At 37.4% G+C, this 19,609-nt stretch overlaps 1 long non-coding RNA gene across 1 annotated transcript; it reads left to right on the top strand.

The window, feature by feature from the left end:
* Positions 1-4,439: 4,439 nt before the first annotated feature.
* On the top strand, positions 4,440-16,011 carry LOC145722565 (uncharacterized). Its single transcript, XR_014146905.1, has 2 exons — positions 4,440-4,601; positions 14,418-16,011. It is a non-coding gene; the product is annotated as an uncharacterized LOC145722565 (long non-coding RNA).
* The last annotated feature ends 3,598 nt before the right edge of the window (positions 16,012-19,609 follow it).

The raw sequence follows: 19,609 nt of genomic DNA, 5'->3' as shown, positions 1-19,609 counted from the left end.
ATTCCAACCCTCTAATCACAGGATTGGTTCTCTTGGTCCCTAGGTGGGATCCAAAAAAAAATCACCTTATTAACATAACAAAAGACACCTTGATCACTCTCAACATTTAGGGAATTCCAGGGATTTGGGGAACTGTGAGCCAGGAACTGTGGATGAAGACCAAATATATATGAAAAATATATTTTGGTCATCTGAATAATCAAATATATATTTCTTATAAATCACAATATTGCAGTCTACCCCCTGGTCTTCAAACATAAATCCCTTATAGGAAAACAATCATAAAAGTCAAAAGATAGCAGCATACTACTAAAATCTCATTCAGTTATTGGTAACTATTCAGTCTAGCCTTGTATCACATGAAAATGTCTCCCAGAGCTAGGCCATTCAAGTTTGTAGGCCTCCATTTGATCCAGTCAGGTTTCAAAAGCAGAAGTGGTCTCATATATAGCTTCACTCTTTACCTTCCCAGTTAGCAAGTCCAATTCATATTGCTTGAAGGGCAGATTTGCATGTCTTCTGTTTTACAATACTAGGTAGGGGAAACATTCCCCAGTGAGATAAAATGTCCATACCCATAATACAATCAGGTAAAAGAGTTGCAACCACTTCACAAAAAGCCTGTTCAAACATACAAATTCTCCTACAAACTTCTACCTTAATTCCATCAACTCTTAAATTCCTAACTGTAGCCTCCATTAGGACTTTATCAACAGGTTTTGGTTTTACAATGCTGGGTAGGGGAAGTGTTCCCTGGCCAGACATAATATCCATTCCCATAAAACTTTCAAGTAAGTTGACACAACCTCCTTATATAACACCTGCTTAAATATTCTGACTTTCATAACTCTATCAGCTCATGTACTTTTACAGTTTCTCATTCTAATTGTAGCCCAAATCAGGGCTTTACCAATGGATTTTGGTGGCACGGTTCCTGAGACCCCTATATCAAGAGGAAACTTCTCTAACCCCTGGTCATTTTAGCCACTTTTGGGCAAAAGGCTTTGGGTCACCAGTGAGGGATTGAGGGACCCAAAAAATAATAAAGGAAAAGTTACATAAAACACTAGAACAAATGGACATAAAATCATAAATTGGCATATGTAAGCCCAAATATATCAGTAACTGCAGGAAATGTGAATATGTTTTGTTAAACTTGAGTAAATTAAAGATTCGTGAGTGTAACCACTAAAAAAATAGTGAAAGAATGTAAAACTAACAACAAAAGTACTGGATTAATTCAAAAGAAGGCAAAAAAAAAAAAAAGGAAGTAAAGTAAAAGGAATATTGAACATGTGGAACAAATTGAAGAAAAATAAAAGTTGTATACAAATACAAATGTATCAGAAATAACAATAAATACAGAATAAATATTCCAATTATAAGATTTTTTAGTGGTTGTGAATATATAAAACCTAACTTATGAGCTTATAAGAGAACCACTTTAAATATATGGAAAGTTGACAGTACGGAATTTCCTCAAAAAATTAAAAATAGAATTACCGTATGATCCAGTAATTCCACTACCGGGTATTTACCCAAAGAAAATAAAAAGACAGATATGAAAAGATATATGCACCCCTATGTTTACTGCAGCATTATTTACAATAGCCAAGATATGGAAGCAACCCAAGTGTCCATCTATAGGTGAATGAATAAAGAAGATGTGATATATAAATAGATACATACATACATACATACATACATACATACATACAATGGGATATTACTTAACCATAAGAAAGAATAAAATCGCCATTTGCAGCAGCATGGATGGATCTAGAGTATATAATGTTAAGCAAATAAGTCAGAGAAAGACAACTACTATATGATTTTACTCATGTGGAATTTAAGAAACAAAACAAATGAAAAAAGAAAAAAAAGATACAAAAAAACCAGACTCTTAAATATGGAGAACCAACTGGTGGTTGCCAGAGGGGAGGCAGGTCAGAGGATGGGTGAAATAGGTGAAGGGGATAGAGTACACTTACCATGATGAGCACTGAGTAATGTATAAAATTGTTGAATCATTATATTGTACACCTAAAAGTAATATAACACTGTATGTTAATTATACTTGAATCAAATAATTTTTTTAAACAGGTGTGTAAGTTTGAAAGTACAATGGTAGTGTTTTAGTTAGGGTTTATTTAATGAAGCAGAACTACTATGAGAAGAAAGGAGTAAGAGGCTTCCATAGGAATTAGAATTTATACAATTAGTGAGGGAGTTAGGGTCGAATTTTCTGAGAGAACATTACCTGTGTCTGGTGGTGGCCTAAAGTAGGCTAGCAGGGTAGGCATTTGGGAAGAAAAGCTGAATGTGAAGCTGGGGAAGTGAGGACAAAAGGGAAGCCATGCAGATAAACTAGAACCCCCGTTTGTGTTTTCTCCTCCAACTTTGAGCACAAGTATGGCCTGGAGAAGCCAGCATCCTTCCCCATGGAGGGACATGCACACCTCGTTCAGGACTGGGAGAAGCTGAAGAAGGACATCTGGCAGAAACTGCAGGAGCTACCATCCTGGCTATTGATCCATACCAACAAATGAGCCAACAGATTAGTAACAATGTCCGTAACTTTTGCTTCATTTCTGCTTCCAAATCACATGGAAATTTCTTTTATGGCTAACCCTAACTCAGAGACAGTTCTGACAAACATAAATCAGGTTCCTTGGTAACTTGGTGCTCATGCTCAAGTACTCAGCCTCTGCTAGGGCCTGTGGAAAACCAGATGCTATTTTTCAAAAAGAAAAAAAACCTCTCTCATCCTCTGCAGTTGTGCAGAGGATGGGATAGCTTGCTTCAGAATCCTAAAGGTTTGTACTGTTATTGGCTTACAGAGAAGGGACCTATAAAAGATACCATACAGTATTCTTATCTCTTACCTTTACATCAGATGCCATTGAATCCTTGTCATGTGACTCAAGCCGCAGAAGAGCTTGCATAGCAGCCTGGACAAGTTACAGAGCCTTTTTATTCTGGCCCCCACTGAAAACTGGCCAACTTTTGGGTTACTTGGTAAATAGGTATGAGGAGCATACCCAAATTAATTATATGCTGCCTCAGAAATCCAAAGAGACTTAGTATGTGTTGTGCCCCTTTTCCAGTGGTAGGATGGACCAGATGCCACCTTATTTATCACCTTGGAAGGAATATCTTGATATACCCAGATAACTGGGGCTTTACCAATTTCACCAAGGTCACAAGCCCCTGAATGTTTGGGGTTTAGGCATACATATGTCTTACCAAGGTATCTAAACCAGTTGCTGCTTCCTGCTCATCAGATTCAATCAGGACATTATCATCAATGTAATAGACCAGTGTGATGTCCTGTTTAATGGGGACGTAGTAAAGATCCCTACAGACTATATTATGATATAGGACTGGAGAATTGATAGACTCCCTGAGATAAGAAAGTAAGCTCTGAACTACAAAAAAACTGCTCCTGATGGTCTTTACCAAAAGATACAGAGGAAAAAGCGTTTGTCATATTAGTAGCTACATTCCAGGTGCCAGGGGGTGTATTGATTTACTCCAGCAATGAAACCACATCTGGAACAACAGCTACAATTGGAGTCACTACCTGATTAAATTTAAGATAATCTGTTGTCTTTCTCCAAGATCTGTTGTCTGCACAGGCCAAATAAGTTGAATAGGAATGTAGTACAAATCACTATCGCTGCATCATTTGGTCACCCAACACCTTACACTCATACAGAATATATCAGATCAACTGATCCGCTGGCTCACATTACAAGCTACAAAGCACCTGATGCTGTACACCAGCTTTCAGAATGTGGTGTCAGCTGCCTCATTCATTTTCCCAATCTCACACAATTTTCTCCGGTTGCTAATGCAGAACTGTGCAGGGAAGGGAATTACGGGAAATATACTTCCAGTTTAGCTAAATAGAAACTCAACACAGATGGTTTGGAACCAGAGATGGTTGTTGAAGAAGGGAGACTCAAGGTGGTGAGACTAATTAACAAATTTTAACAATTGAGAATAAAAGTAATGGGAACCTATAATTATTAGTAAATAAGAATACTAAACTAAGGGCACTCATATAGAACATATTGTAAAGGAAATACCCAAAGGCTTGCTTGAGGAATGTACAGAAAAAGAAAGAGTTGCCAAAGAAAGTCTTCAATCTATTAATTAGGAAACTGGAAGAATGATATGGCCAGAGACCAAAATAAGAAAGGAAGGAAGAGGGGAGAATTATGGGATATTATGTTTGCCAAGGTAGGGGTGACCTGTAGATATTTAAAAACATAGAATAAAAGAAAGTTGCAATGTAAATGGCTCTGAGATGGTTAATATATTAATAACTTAAGTTTCATGATAAGCACTTAAAACCATGATCTAACTTACAAGGAATATAAACACCAAGATGGTATATCTATCTTTGGATAAAGATACAGATGTGCACATATAGATGAGTGTGTAGATATCTTCTATATGTACAATGACATTACTTTACCTGAGAGTTGTATTAAATTTGCTTTAAGCTCCTGTTCCTATCAAATGGAAATGCTGATGTACTCTCCAAGATTTCTTCAAATTCCAGGGAGTTGACATTCTCATGATCAGACCTTGCTGTAAGTTCTTATTCCTTCTGAGTTCTTCACTTCACTCATGCCTCATATCCACCTGCTGTTCTCTTCCATTGGTATATTCATGGGATGCAACTTGCTTTCCTTAATTTCCCCATATCTCTACCCACACAAGTAACTTTTATGGGTAGAGATTTAGCTTAAGTTTGGAATGATAGAGAAGAGATGTTTAGCAATATTTAGTGGTCATCTGGCTATTCCTGCCCCCAGAAGTCTCTCTGTACATGATACGGCTCTGGAGGTCCCTCCTGCCATATTGATGATTAGCTCCTTCTTCTTTTCATTTCCTTCCCACCCCCATTTTTTTGTATCTGCAAATTCCTTTTTATTTTGTGTTTGTGGAACAGTTTGTTCTCTCTTTACTTATCTCTCTCCTTCCAGATTGCTATCTGGGTGCCCGAACTAGTTGATCAAGGTATTTGACCAAACAAAAAGCCATCTTCTCCCTTAAGGGTCAATAAAGCCACTGTAATCAATTATGGTTTAAGTAGCAAATATAAGGTAATGCATAGATAGATGATAGATAGATAGATAGATAGATAGATAGATAGATAGATAGATAGATAGATAGAAGAAAGGAGGAAGAAAGGAAAGAAAAAGCCAGGAAGGAAGAGAGGGAAGGAAATAGGGAGAAAGAGCTGACTATACACTTACTCCTTTCACCATTACTCTCCTTCTTAAATATAGAATTTGTTTTTTCTTCCTTTCCAAAAATGTCAGTACTGATAAACATAAATCATAAGCCTTTAAAAACAAACCAAAAAGGAAACTTGCCCTAGAAACAAGTCTGCAAGTTGCAGCTGATTTACTTAAAATGGGGCAAAGGTCCATTTTACCATTGCCCAGTCTACAGAAAGGCACAAAATGTCATGAAAGAATTTGAGTGAAATTCAGCTCTCAGAGTAAATCCCTGGGTCTTGCATCTCAAAGCCTGGAAAGTAAACAAATTTCTTTAGGAAACAGGTTCTTTTAGGTGGGCACATCTGAGGTCTATAATGACAAATACAACATGTATATAGTGGTGGGATGGAGGGAGTGGTTATCCTAGAATGGAATACAGTGTTATTAGTAGAGAATGCCATCATTAAACAAGATGAACAAATAATGTTTATTTTAGGTTTGGGCTATTTTGTTATTTTATTTTATATATATTTTTAAAGATTTTATTTATTCATGAGAGAGAGAGAAAGAGGCAGAGGCAGAGGGAGAAGTGGGTCCCTGGAGCCTGACTCAGGACTCGATTCCAGGATCATGACCTGAGCCAAAGGCAGATGCTTAACCATCTGAGCCACCCAGGTGCACTTTTTTTTTTTTTAAAGGTTTTATTTATTTGACAGAGAGAGACACAGCGAGAGAGGGAACACAAGCAGGGGGAGTGGGAGAGGGAGAAGCAGGCTTCCCGCTGAGCAGGGAACCCGATGCAGGGCTCGATCCCAGGACCCTGGGATCATGACCCGAGCCGAAGGCAGATGCTTAACGACTGAGCCACCCAGGCGCCCCTATTTTTTATTTTTTATGTATATATTAAATGTATTTTATTTTTATTTATCTTTGATTTGGTTATTTTTAGATTTAGATACTCAGTCACTTCCTTGAAAGTTATTCAGTCCTAAACACTATGTCTTGTCCTACCCTACCTACTACTTTTTTCTCTGCTACTTCCCACACACTCCTATAGTAATTAAGGGCCACTTGTTTGCAGCCTGTAGACCCTCTATGCTTGCTCCTGTTTTGGTATAAATTCTCATGCATTTTTACTACCTTTCTTCCTTTGCACTTACCTGTAATCTCCTTCTACTTTAAGACCCAGATGGAGTCCCATCTCTTCCAAGCAGCCTGCTCAGTTTAATCCAGAGCACTCTATTAGTCTCATTACTGAATTCCTACCATATTTTCAATTAGTCTCACACAGATTGGAAAATAATTGTTCCCTAGGCCTTGTTTATCTTTTAGAGACCCTATAATGCTCCTTCCCCCACCACACACACACACACACACACAATGAGGGTCCATAATTTGGTGATCAATCTTAATTAATTGGTTAATAGACTGATAACAGAACAATTAACTTCTCAGATGCTTTGGCCATTCTCCAATACAGACTAAAGTTTAGCCATGGCCAACATTAAAGCAGTGGAATTTTCCAGTGAAATTCCATTTTCTTTTTTTTAAATTTTTTAATGTTATGTTAATCACCATACATTACATCATTAGTTTTTGTGAAATTCCATTTTCAACCAGTGTTTTTTCGAGGAGTAACAGTTCAATTTTTAGATAGGAAGGATTCTAGAGAAATAAGCAAAAAGCTAGGCAAACTGTGAAATTCCACAAGTGTGTTGACATCTCTGTCCTTAGTAGAATGGGCCTTGATTAAACTTATTACCACCATTGTTCTGGAAAGTAATGGTTCTTCTCCCTATAGCACTGAAAAGGAAAGAGTGGCGATGGGGGACATGGTCAGCAAGGGGTAATGAAGAAGGAGTTCAAATGGCAGCTAAGGGATATAGGTTTTATTTCTAGTTTTGCCACTTAACTACTTTGTGACCATGAGCACATGCCCAAATCTTGGAAGCCTGTTTCCTTCTTCTGTTAATAAAAGCACCGACTTCCACTGTCCTCTAAAAGCAGCCTCCTCATAGACCATAGAAGATGGACCTTTGACAATGGACCAAAAGCCTCTCGGACTCTTAACATTAGTCATTCCAAACAACACAAAAAACAATCTAGGGTCTGGGTGAGGGAAATTATTTAATTTGATAGCATGAGTGAGTATAGCTAATGCTTCATGGAAAAATTAATCTTTAAAATCATGGATTCAGAATTGTAAAATATAGATGCTGCTACAGTTTCTACAAAAACTACTTTATAATTGTATAGAATTTCACATTTTTTCTTTTCCAAATGAATCTTGAAAAGGCTTTGACATTAGGGACAGCAAAGCCTTGGCAGTGAGGAGAAATTCAAAGCTAGGAGGAATACATAATTGCTTGGATGAAAGTCTCAGTAGATTTGACTGCCATTTTCAGGTTTTGATACTTAATGGAGGCCTGAATATAATTACACAATTTTTTGGTGTGTCTATACTCCCATGTATTAAATGGGAAGAGAATTTTATGAAAGACTTAGAGTATCACAAAGTCAAATGTCTATAGGGACCAGAGAAATGAGCTGTAATAAGTAATAGGGAGTAAGTAAAATGGAGTGTAGTATATTAGAGAGAGCAGGCCCAATTTAAACAACCTGACTGGCATCAGGCAAGCAAATTGCTTGGCACAATATTGTAATGTCATTTGATTTTTCATGTATATTTGATATGTGAACCTTTAGATTTTTGGCATTTAATTTAAAAATTTTGGTCACTGTGCAGATCAAACAAAACCTGTTTGTGGGTCACTATGTGAACTCTACCTTAGAGTGTATCATCAAAAAAGAACATTAAGAGATCATACCTGATTCTGTCTTCAGTTCCTGATTTTATAAGTACAGAGACCCAAACTGCAAGAGACCACCTGGTCAGTGAAAATTTTATGTTCAACAAATATACCAGACATTATGGTAGAGACTGGGAAATATTTAGTGAACAGGAGAGACATAATCTCTACTATCATAGAACTGTCCCGCTGGACCAAGGAAATTACATCCTAGATAGTCAAGACTCTCAACAACCAACTTGGATTCCTTCCAAATCCATTCCTACCTCCCACAGTACAGAATCTGATGTTGCCTTAGGCTGGATAAGGCACTCTCAGTCACTGGAGTGTTCAGATAATCAGAAATATTCTGCAAGGAAGTTGGACTGTGTCAAAGCCTCTTTATTCACTACTTTAACAAGAAAGATAAGTAAATGGTAGTAGAAGAAATGTACTGAAATGATGGAAAAGTCTTTTTTTTTTTCTTACTATTTGATAGAAATGACATTCATAATTTTATCTTACATGGTAATTTCCTAATGTGATATGGCTTAGATGTTTTAAGTAAATCTTTGGGAAATAAAAGTTCTTTTAGAAATTATTGTGTTACCACTTGGTGAATAGTTGTAGAGATAGCAGAACACTTAAGACCTTATTGGTATTCACATGGTCTTGATCCCTTCCCACTTAATAGTTTTTGCTCATTCTGTTCTCTCTTTACCTCTCTGGAATGTCTTTCTGCATGTTTAAATCCTGCCCATTCATCAAGGTCTAGCTCAATGGTGTCTCTTCAGTAAAGTGGGTTATCTCTTCCTCTGCTGAATCCTCATCATGTTTATTTCTTATTCCAGTAACATGATGAGTTTCTTAAAGGCATAGATAAATAAGTGATTTTTTTTTGCCTCAAATTATGGAGTACATCCTCCTGTGTTTAGAATAATAGTATCATCTTAAATTGTGTGTTCACTTATAAATCTGTTCTACTGAAGTCCTACAAGGGAAATGACATAAATACAATAAAAATTAAGAAGGACACCTGGGTGGCTCAGTCAGTTAAGCATCTGCTTTCAGCTCAGGTCATGATCCCAGGGTCCTGGGATTGAGTCCCACATCAGCCCCTTATTCAGTGGGGAGCCTGCTTCTCCCTCTGCCAGTTTCTCTCTCTGCTTGTGCTCTCTCTCTCTGACAAATAAATAAATAAATCCTTAAAAAAATTACAAAAAACAAAAATTAAGATAAGCCCCCTATAGCACTATGCAGGGCATACATAATGCCCCTCTCACAGGTTGAAAGGAAAACAAAATCTGTTTGGAGTGGGGGGATAGAAAGGGCCAGGAGAGAAAAATCACTCTTTCAGATCTGTACAGGAAAATTTTTTTTGTATGTAGTAGGATAGAGAAAAAAATATGAATTGGATATTAGTTACTTCATTTTAGGCAATTCCAGAAATAAGTCATTTACTCTTTTTGTTGCAGAAGGAGCATCTTTTTGCTTCTCAGTACTTTTTCAACATTATACCATTTTCTCTTTCTCTTATAAAGATCTGCTAGGTTCTGCACAAATAGTACTAAGTTTGTATTAGGTCCTATTCTAGGTAAGCAGAATATTTGGGGAAAGAGAAAATACTGCCTTATCCATACTACTCATATCACAATATGCCCAATCCTTCATAATAGCAGAGCAAGTACTACATGATGAAAGGACAGAATACAAAGCATGGCAAGTAGGGAAGGGAACTTTCGGAAGGAAGCTGTTGGAATAACACACAAAATCAGAGGACATATAATCAGCTATATAAATTGTGAAACATAGCTCATGGCCCTATTTCTTCTAGGAAAATGTAAAAATCAGATTTTTAAAAACTAGGCAAAAACTAAGATCAAATAAAAATTATGAACACAATCTTGCAGAGAAACCTGGATTAGCTCTGAGGTAAATTGATACAAGGCCAGTATCAGTATGTAAATTCACAGGTATGTGACAGAATAAAGGACTAATGCAAGACCAAAAAATGAGGACCTTCTAGCAGCAGAGAGAACCATGGCATCAGGGACTTCATTTGAAGGGATCTTTAGGGTTCCCTAGGAAACTTCAACCATGAAGTGCTGTTGGAATCAGAAAGAGAACTAGGCTTAAAGACAGAGCCAATGGTGCCTTCCTTTCCTGAGGGATGTAGGAGATCTTTAAGGCCTCAGCTGCCAGACATAGCTGTAGGTTCAGACTGAGATAAAACACAATTCATTTCTTCAGGAGGGCTCTAGAATATAGCTAGATTTTCTAGAGGCACTGAGCCTCCTTTGAAAGATTGTTGGCCTAATGATCCCTCAGGAAACTCACATTCCTGTCTTAGCTCCTTGTGATCACAGATGAATCTACCTACAAAAACTGTCTAATGACCTAAATCCTACCTACATTTTGAAGAAAGTATTTGTTGAAAGAAATGGATTCTGTTCTCCCTCCTAGACTCTTCCTCTATCCCCATTCTCATATTCTTCACCTCTGGATCAGCCAAATGTACTCTGGTGTAATAATTATTTCCATTTAGTGAGTATCTATTATGTATCAGATACTGGTGAGAGATGTCTTACCTGTCTTATTTCATATTTTTTTCATCAACCCTACAAAGTTGAAGAAACACAGGCTCATAAAAGTTAATGGAATTGCTCAAGGCTGGTTAGTAAATGGCAAAGGTAGAATTTGACCCTAGACATATTTACTTCCAAAGCCTGCCATAAGCTTGGGAAAGGATTAGGAGTTAATACACCTTAAATAATTAAAACTATCACCTTAGTTGGCTAATCCTCAGCTGCACCAATAGAATGTCACAAATAGTGGTCAGGCAGCTGGTTTTTAACCACTGCATGCAAGTTTCAAATGAAATACTGTTGTTATGCAGATTGCCTGGCTTAGGAACAAAAAGCAAACAAAATCCAAAGCTTTAGCAAGGACTTTGAAGATAAGAAGCTTTTAAAAAGGAACGAATGATTGTTTAAAAATGCTATTGAGGAGCGCCTGGGTGGCTCAATCCTTAAGCGTCTGCCTTTGGCTCAGGTCATGATCCCAGGGTCCTGGGATCGAGCCCCACATCAGGCTCCTTACTCAGCGAGAAGTCTGCTTCTCCCTCTCCCACTTCCCCTGCTTGTGTTCCCTCTCTAGCTTTGTCTCTCTCTGTCAAATAAATAAATAAAATCTGTTTAAAAAAATGCTATTGAATGAGTTTCCAGGGATGGCTATTGTTATGTTTAAAAACAAAACAAAACAACTTTGTGTTTGTCATCAACCCTACAGAGGCTCAGAAAAGTTAGTGGAATTGCTCAAGGCTGGTTAGTAAATGGCAAAGGTAGAATTTGACCCTAGACATATTTACTTCCAAAGCCTGCCATAAGCTTGGGAAAGGAGTAGGAGTTAATACACCTTAAATAATTAAAACTACCACCTTAGTTGGCTAATCCTCAGCTGCACCAATAGAATGTCACAAATAGTGGTCAGGCAGCTGGTAAAGTGTTGAAATACACAGAGGAGTGTATAAACCACAATCTTTAAAGAATGATTATACGTCAAACACCCAAGTAATAGAAGGAATATACTCTGTCTTTTTCCCACCAGGTCTCATTGAAAAGGTCACTTTCGAGTAGTGGAGAGAGTTGTGTATTTCTAAGGGAAAAACATTCTAGGCAGAGGGAGCAGAACTTTTAAAGGCCCAGAGGCAGCAATAACTGGCAGATTAAAGGACAGTGGAAGTCCAGTTCAACTGGAATAAAGATAATGAGGAAGAGCATTATGAAATAAAGCCAGAGACAAAATGGAGGGCTTGGTTATGTGGGGCCTGATCATGTGGGCCTTGTAGATCTATAAGGACTTTATGTTTTATTCTGACTGATTTGGGAGCTATTGAAGAGTTTTGAGCAGAGGAATGTCATGAACCAATTTACATTTTAAACTAATCAATCTGGCTGAGGGCAGAACCAGAAGGACACTTTAGAAAAGATCATTGCCACGATCCAAGCAAAAGATGATGTTGGTTTAGCTTAGGGTGGCAGTAATGGAAGTAGCGAGAAGAGATCAAAATACCTATGTGGTCTGGACAGGATGCGCTTGCATTTCTATTATCACTCACTTATGCTTAAATGTGTTCACTTATGTGTGCTTATACGTACCAGTTTCTATGCTTTTTATTCCTTCTTGCATCATAGATATGTGTTCACTTTACTTCTTCCTTTAGAATTTCCTTGTGTGAGAGTCTGCTGTTGGCAAACATTTTTTTCTGAAAATGAATTTATTTCTCCCTTATCTTTTTTTCCCTCCCTTATCTTGGTTGGCAAGTATTTTCTCTGCAAATTGAAGATTTGCATTCCATTCTCCTATAGCTTCCTTGGTGTCTGTTAGTTGAAATGTTGCTCCTTTGTGGTAATCATCTTTTTCTCTCTGACTGCCTTAAATCTCTCAGTGGTCTTTGTTGTTGGGCAGTGTCTCTATGATATGACTAGATATGCATTTCTTTGTATTTATCCTGCTTGGGATTCCTTAAGATTCCTATGCCTATGAATCAATGTCATTTTTCAGGTATGGAAAATGCCAGCCATTATTATCTTCAAATATTGCCCAAGTCTCTTTCTTCTTCTCCTCTTTGTAGAACTCCAGTTATATGTACGTTACACCTTCTTACCTCATCTTCTCTGTCTCATAGCTGTACATTCAGACTCTGTATATCTTTTGTCTGTGCTGCATGTTGAATTGTTTTGTTTGGCCTATTTTTCAATTTATGGTGACTTTGTTCAGGTGTATCTGATCTGCTGGTAAATCCACTTATTAAGTTTTCTATTACAATTATTATATTTATCATTTCTGAAAGTACTATCTCATTGTCATTCAAATCTCTTACACCATATTTTATATTTCATATTTCCTGAAAATATTTTCAAGCTTGTATTTGATTTATTTTAAATCATGAGTTTTATTATTTCAACATTTGAAATTTTTCAGAGCTCCATTTCTGTTGGATTTTACTTTAGACTTGTTTCCTTGGGCATTTTTGGGTTTTGACTGTGTGCATGTCCTTACAAAAATATTTGTGGGAATTCTCAAGGCCTAGAGTATTGGTACATTCTTTCAGAGGGGACTTGAAGAGAGGATCATGAAACACTAAAAGTTTGGAACCTTTTTAAAGATTGTAGTCATTTATTTATTTATTGAGAGAGAGCAGGGAAAGGAGCAAGAGGGGAGGGAGAAGGAGGGGGAAAGAATCCCAAGTAGGCTCCACACTGAGCACAGAACCCACCATGGGACTCAACCTCATAACCCTGAGATCAGGACCCGAGCTGAAACCAGGAGTTGAACACAACCAATTGAGCCACCCAGGCACCCCTGGAAACTTTTTAAGATAAAAACTCAGTTTCAGATTTTTGAGGACTCCTGTAGTTAACTTTTTTAAATTAACGTATCCACTCTCCTACCATACACTGCCTCCCCTACCATCTACATCCTGTACACGTGTGGTACATTTGTTATATTTTCTTAGTGAATTTAAATTTAGCTTGCAAACTGTCATAATGGCCAATTTTTTTTAAGATTTATTTATTTGAGGCAAGGGGGTGGGGGCTCCATGCTGAGTGCAGAGCCTGGCAGGGGACTTGATCTCATGACCCTGAGATCATGACCTAAGCTGAAACCAGGTGTCAGACATTCAGCCGACTGCACCACCCAGGTGCCCCAGGCCAACTTTATAAAAATAACTTTTCAGGGACATTTTCCCCATTTTTGTTCAGCACCAAAGCAACTTTCCTTGAAGTATCCTCATGTTGGGAAAAGAGGTGGTTTGCATCTGGTTCAGACTTAAACTGTGAATGGAACTTTATGAGGGAAAGGTCTCTTATTAAAGTTCCCCGTCAGCAGGTTCTGAGTGCGGCTTCTGTTCCTGTTCCAGTGAGGCCATGAAAACTGAAGTTCAAGTTTGCCAGGTTCAGCATATGCTCCCAGAGTAAAAGTGATTTCCTCTTATGAGGGAAAAACTTCTAGGTTTTCTCCTACAGATAGATTTTGGCCTGAAGAATCCCCACATTCTTACAAGGTCTTCAGTGCAATTAATAAGGCTTAATAAGTATTTTCCTCAGTCTTCGTAGTTATTTTCAGTTGGATACCTTACCAAACATTTGATCAGAACACAAGTCCATTCATTTTCTCTCTCAGTCAACGAACAATATTTGAACCTCTGGTATCATGCTGGATATTTGAGGAGGCAGTCATGTGTTGTATGTTATTCCTGTCCTTGAGGAGTTTTCAGTCAAGTAAAGGAAGAAGTACATAAAGACTATTTAATGTAAAATTTTGTTGTATTGTTGAAAAGTTCAATATTATCTGTAATGCAGTATCCCTGTGCTTTCCCCAAATGCAGTTGGAGTAATTAAGAACTCAGCTCTGTGGCAAGAGATCTATGAATCATTACTTGCTGTACCAACACCTCATTTTTTTCTGGAGATAACAGAACTCCAACAGAAGAAAACCAAGGAACAAAACTGGGTGGATATGGGGGTTTTAAGGATGTTATCACTGGCCAAAACTCTGTTGTGTTGGGGCCATTAAAACACTAATATATTTTTTTCTTTCCTGACATCTGGACCTGCTTCGCTTATGTGAACCATGAGTATAACCTTCCTGGGGAGCCTACTATCACCAAAATTGTCAAGGACATCTGATAAGTGTCACTTCCAGTACTAACTGTAACAATGAGTGTCACTTATGGGGTCATTATTTTATGATTTCATGTGATCATAAGGTAGTTCTATGGACATTGAAAAACCTGTATCAGACCTGCACTGCCATAAGATTTAGAGTTCACTTGACACTTTCAGGTATACATTTTTAATACCAGGAAAATACTCAATGCATTTTTCATGATCAGAACATTAGATTTTATTTATATAGCATAGAAAAAATCCAACAAATCAGCTTTAAACGGTGACATATTTGATACCATATCTTTATTTACACAGCATTCTGAGAACAGCAGATCTGAAAGGCAAACCAAGGTTAATGTTCTGGCAATCAGCTAAAGTTAATTGATGGAGACATTTCAGGGTAAAATAAAATTATCTTGACAGCTTTTCATTAGGATAACAACCTGACAGTCAAGGACTACCTAATTTTTTCCCTAATCATGACAAATTATTATTAATAGCAGCTTACACATGTATTACATCTTGAGAGATCCATGCAGACCTTAGAGCATAAATTGGGGAAGTATCCCCCTCCCCATTAGCTAGATTTCAGGCATTCCTAAAATAATGATATGAGTAGTTTATTCCAAATAAAGTTCAAATGGTATTTAACTTCTTAAATTTAGACCATAAGTCAAAGATCTAAAAATATGAGGAGTGTTAAGAGGTAATGTTCCAGAAATTTTCACCAAATAATTGTAGCCCACATGAGTAATTTTTCTTTTCTGTTTTTGAGAGAATGACTCACTGATCAGAAAATTTTGCTTTACTCACAGAATATACATTATATACTTGATGTGAATAAATCTTTTATGACTTTGGAATGGGTCATAATGTCATAAGATGAAGGGGAAAAAGGAAACTCTTTTCATTTGGACACATTTTCTGGGATAGACTTGGGAATAGTTCCCCAACTTTCTGGTGAGAATTTGATGGCTTTCATTCCACTAAACCTTGAGATCATGCCTTTATATATTGATGAGTGCTGGAAGAAAGAGCAGAGCATGGAAGATAAAATCCTGGGTGGAAACTGGAGAAGCTTCATCACTTTGGCCCCTCTTTACGTCCTTCTGAGAATCCAAGAAAACTCCAGAAGAGTAGTATGCAGAGAGGAGCCTGGCAAGAGGCTATCCAGGTAAAGTGAAACTGAACACAAAATTGGGAATTCTTGACTAAAGGTGAACAGGCCTGCCCCTAAAATTTATGTGGCCTGGGAATTTGTAAGTTAAAAATCAATTGACAAACTGTTAAATAAAACATGTTTTATCTTCCTATCTTGAAATTGTACCATGATAGGGTTCAGAGCAGGGCATCCCAAAATATGTCACTTTGGAATACTGATGATGTTTTTAATAATTTTTTATTATGTTAGTCACCATACAGTACAGCATTAGTTTTTGATGTAGTGTTCCATGATTCATTGTTTGTATATAACACCCAGTGCTCCATGCAATACATGCCCTCCTTAATACCTATCACTGGGCTCACCCATCCCCCCACCCCTCTCCCCTTTAGAACCCTGTTTGTTTCTCAGAGTCCGTAGTCTCTCATGGTTCGTCTCTCCCTCCGATTCCCCCCTCTTCATTTTTCCCTTCCTTCTCCTAATGTCCTCCATGCTATTCCGTATATTCCACAAATAAGTGAAATCATATGATAATTGTCTTTCTCTGTTTGACTTATTTTACTTAGCATAATCTCCTCCAGTTCCATCCATGTTGATGTAAATATTGGGTATTCATCCTTTCTGATGGCTGAGTAATATTCCACTGTATATATGGATTTTGAATTAAAGTTACTTAAGAAACAGCCAGTGTAATAAGGATACTCTGACCCTCCACTGTCCCCCTGAAAGCAGGAAATAAATTTCCCATGTGAAGGGTACTTTACCTGTACCCAGAGGGCGAAAGGCGTACTCGTCAGCAGAGAGAGGGAATTCAGGGCCAAGAAGGCTGAATAAACAAATTTGTCTTGTCAATTCTTCACAAATTCTTTGTCTAAAAGGTAAAAAAGCTGCCTGCTTTGGTCCCTTCCTTGAGTCTCATATTTTTATGAGCTCCCATATGTATGAAATTAAATTTCTTTTTCTCCTGTTAATCTGTCTTATGTCAATTTAATTATTAGACCAGCCAAAGAGCCTGGAAGGGAAGAAAGGTAGTTTTCATCCCCTACAGCCTTCAAAATGACAAATAGAACATTTGTGTAAAGCTATTGTTTTTATACAGCTTTATAAAACTTAATATTCATAGTTACCAATTAAATTTAAAGGCAAAAATATGTACTTTAACTAATAAGTATCACATTTTAAATAAAAATAAATGAAGCTGATGTTTTAAAATATTTTAAACTCTATTTTACTAAATATTCATATAAAAGTGTTCACAATTATATTATTCATGTTCCAGCTAGTTGCCAATGTAAAGAAATGGTATCCTGCTTCTTGGTGTTCCACCTAGTTGTACAGATCTAAGGGAAAAATGAATTGTTTAATATTGCAAAATATTCCTTAGCCAAATACAACTGTTGTGAATATTGCACCAATCCATGAATATTTTCAGAATCATGAATTGGAATGCAAAGAAGAGCAAGAAAAAAGATGTTTAGCACTAGTGGGAAATGATGCTTTATTCTGCAGGAATCTATTGCTATCTGAATCTCATGATACCTGAGTGGAAGGATTTGACAAATTAATTAATTCATCTTAAAAATTTTTTGACAAAAGAGGTTTAAGAATTCCAGAATCATTGAATCTGTTTTTAGAAGCCTCTGGGAAACACACCCACGTTGCATAAAGAACATTCACAGATGACCTGTGGAGGCAGGCACAAGTGTAGCCCCAGAGGACCCAGGAAGAAAGCTTCAGGAGGGCTTGTTCCCTGATGGTTTGGGTGCGGAAGGGGCTGTGGATGGGATCAGGGACGGGAGCAAGGAGTTATTTGGAGGTGCAACTCTTTTGTGAGGTTTCCACACCAACAAACTTTGAAATAGAATTGTAATTGCTCACGTGACCCTCTAGATTTGAAGTGTATGGTATGTGTCATGGAGTGTTTTCCTTCATCAGTGTCTGTCAAGGATTCTTCAAATAACCCGAGACTCTTTAGAATCTATTAAGAAGCAGTTTCAGGAAAGCTCTCCAGAGCCCCATTTCAGCTGTTACAATAAGGTAAGATAAAAGGAATGGAAGCTAACTCCCTCGATGATAGGCTCAGCTTTTAAAAGTATTTGTTACGTCTGGCTCCTGGTTTTGTTCTGTGTTGTTTTGGGGTTGTTTTTTTTGGCAATAGGACAGAGGTTAAAGCTGTGGAAAAGAATAGCACAAAGCTACATGATAATGAAAAACTGGACTTTTATTGTATATTCTTTTATTTTCAAAGACATCAGACCACAATGTTTTGCACATTTTTAATGAATTCCATTTTTTTTGGTCTGTGATTTTTGCAACCAAACAACCAGATAATTACTACTTAAAAATGACAATACTAAAAATTTAAAGAGAAAGAGTGTTGCTATGGAAATTATTCTATGTACATATGATAGGTGAGTGTCTTGATTTGAAATGTGAGGTAGTCTCAGAAGAAATACAAGTTTAAACTGCACTAATAGTATAAAAAATATCCACTAACCTACATGAGAAGGACACTATTTGTGTTGAAGAAACTCTCACATTATATTTATCTATTTATATTTATATTAAAAGTATCGTCAGAAACTGAATTAAAAATTTGAAAATTCCCATTCTGTTATTTGTGTTTAATCAGTTAGTACATAAGCATCAAGTTTGGAAGAAAATGAGCACATGTCCCTTTTTAGGACAGGAGTGGGAATGGGTCACTGATAAATATTCAGTGTAGGAATGGTGTATATGCCAAAATATCAGGGTCTAAATCAAAATCACTTTACTGAGCAAATACATAGTCTCTAAAATGGTCTTCTAGACAAATTAGAATGCCATCTGCTATGTTGAAAGGATTGGGCATAATGAAATATGCTTTGAACCACAAATATTCCATGATACCAGTGGGTTTATGTAGACACTGGAATTCCCACAGCACTGAGAAAGAAGTCAGATAGGTTAGAAAAAGGCAGAGATCCTGTTGGAAGGACAGGGGTGTTGTTTTGACTATTTGTTTAATAACTTTTCACTGAGAAGCTGGTTCCTAGACCCATGATATAACAACTTTCTATAGTCTCTAATCTGTAAATGCTAGAGAACTTACTTCTCAAGGCAGGCTTCTTAAAGGCCTTGGAGTTCTTTAAAATGTGTTTTCTGGGGGCACCTGGGTGGCTCAGTCATTAAGCGTCTGCCTTCAGCTCAGGTCATGATCTCAGGGTCCTGGGATCGAGTCCCACAGGGAGCAGGGAGCCTGCTTTCCCCTCTCCCACTCCCCCTGGTTGTGTTCCCTCTCTCGCTGTGTCTCTCTCTGTCAAATAAATAAATAAAATCTTAAAAAAAAATAAAATAAAATGTGTTTTCTGGAGTTATCAGATTCAAGAGACTCTGACTTACAAGGCTTATGCCTTTATTATTTAGCAAGAGCCATTGAATTAAGTACCAAAGAACCAGAGTTCCAGCTTGACTATGACTGTGCTGCCAGAACTCTTCAGAAAAAATTAAAATCTTAGCTGCACCCAAGGAGAGGACCACAGATAACAAGACTATTTTTTAAAAAATTTTTAAGTAATCTCTACACCCAATGTGAGGCTCGAACTCACAACCCTGAGATCAAGAGTTGCACGCTCTACCAGCTGAGCCAGCCAGGTGCCCCAAGACTAGTTTTCACTGTAACTCAATGCACAGATTAGGATCACTATTTATATCACTATTTTGTGTTGTCACCTGCACTGAGCTCCAGGGTTTTCTGCTAAACACTGA

The sequence above is a fragment of the Leptonychotes weddellii genome, chromosome 7, assembly GCF_054177405.1.
Source record: "Leptonychotes weddellii isolate Sample4059 chromosome 7, ASM5417740v2, whole genome shotgun sequence".
Taxonomy (NCBI): Eukaryota; Metazoa; Chordata; class Mammalia; order Carnivora; family Phocidae; genus Leptonychotes; species Leptonychotes weddellii.
This window is presented reverse-complemented; position numbering and strand designations above follow the sequence as displayed.